The following is a 1,907-nucleotide window of genomic DNA, read 5'->3' as shown; positions in this document are numbered from 1 at the left end:
GCAGAACCAAAGGCACTGTCAATAGCCTCTAAACATTGTTCTGGCTTGAGATCAGCAGTAGTTATACGAGCAGCTTTTATTATTGCTAAGGCCGGACCTCGTAGACTCTCCATAATCCGACGTCTTTTTTCTTTGTCTGAGCAATCGCTTTCTTCTACCATGAGACGAGCTTGCTCTAGCCAATGTTCTAAAGGCTCTTCTCTGGCAGGAGTTGGCACAGTCCCAGAAAAAACACGGAGGCGGCGATAACTGCTGCTATCGCTCACTGGTTTTTCTATTTTAGCTAGCAGATCCCCCACGGCATGAATAATGGACTCAGCCGAGCCATCATGTGCGCCCAACAACTCCTTCATTAAGCATTTCTCCTCGACACCATCCTTTAAGCTCATCCACCAGCCCAGGATATATAGAATAAGCAGTCATGGTCACTCTGTGCTAACTAGATGATCACTGAGACTTACTTTTGTTTCTTCTTTTACAGCACACAACTGTGACGGGACACGCAAGGATCCAAGCGGTGCCTCCAAATTATGTAGCGCTTTTAACCCTTTCTTACATGGTTAAATAATGGAGCGCTCTGAGTTCGTATGAATAAACTTTGTTTTATCAAATATTGTGAGCTAAGTGTGCCTATTTACTCACTTCAACTTATTCTGTGTAACTGTGTTTGTTACTTAGCTCCTTGGGTCCCTTAAACTTTAAAATAAAAATCACATAAACAATTATGAATTAGGATTTTAGAATTTACCTTCTGTTAATAAAGTAATTGTATAACACTCAAGTATACTGTAAGTTAAATAACAATTTACTGGAAAAATGTAAAAGGATCAAGTTTTAGGATTTGTTCAAAATATAAAATAAAATAAAAATTATGTAAATAAGAAATAGGGATTTCACCAATTCACTCAGATGATAAAAAAAAAAAAATCAAATACACATTTCACATATTCACTTTTTTTGTAAATAGTTCTCTTACGAGAGGTCTCTCGTACTGCCTAAGTATCTTACGCTAGGGGAAAATCCCTTTTTCACGAGATATTGAAAACCGTCTGAGAAAGCTCTTCAGCGGGACGAGCCACTGCACCTGAAGCCGCTGGCTGCGCCGCCTTCAGTCGCCGTTCCTGCTGCGCTATCTGGCGTTATATCCTTTTCTCTGCTACTGTGTTTTGTGTGTGTGTGTGTTCGCCGCCGTGACACACACTCTCATTGCAGATCTCGCGCTCGCTGACGGCGGCTGCCCTCACTGCGAGCTTACTGCCTATGGTGACTCTGAGGACTCGCCTGGCATCCTTCTCTGAGACTGCACCTCCGCCCGCCGCGGTACCGCGCCGTAAAAAGCGCCGTGCTCAACGGGTCCCGGAACCTCCCCCCCACCCACAAAAAACGCTTGTCACCCGCTTCGCTTGAGTCTTTTCCTGATGGACAGCGGCCGCCATCTGCCGCCACTTCTGTCGTGGATATCGACCAAGAAGCCGCGTCTGTGGGGGATGATACTCTCTGTTCGAGCCGCGCAAACTGCGCCGTTCACAAGGGAGGTCTGGAGCGGACGGTCACGGGGCTAGTTTTTTCTTTACGTTACAAGAAAGCTACCCGCCCCTTTCACGCGTCACTCACCGGCGAAAGGAGAAAAGAGAGTGTTTTAGTTCCGCCAAGGCCGGGCTAACCTCCATCTCTCACACATTTCTCAGTCCCCTCTTAAGCAGGCGACTGGAAATGTTAATATTGCAGCAAACGAGCCTGTTATAATACACGCACACCTGCAAACAAACGCCGAAGCAAAACATGATGGCGCTCTCTCTTCACACTCTCTCTCTCCCTTTGTTTGGGCCGCGCAAACTGCGCCGTTCGCAAGGGATGTCAGAAACAGACGGTCACTGGGCTAGTTCTCTTTACAAGAAAGCTACCCC

The sequence above is a fragment of the Scardinius erythrophthalmus genome (genome assembly GCF_964197995.2).
Source record: "Scardinius erythrophthalmus genome assembly, chromosome: 2".
In the NCBI taxonomy this organism is placed as follows: Eukaryota; Metazoa; Chordata; class Actinopteri; order Cypriniformes; family Leuciscidae; genus Scardinius; species Scardinius erythrophthalmus.
This window is presented reverse-complemented; position numbering follows the sequence as displayed.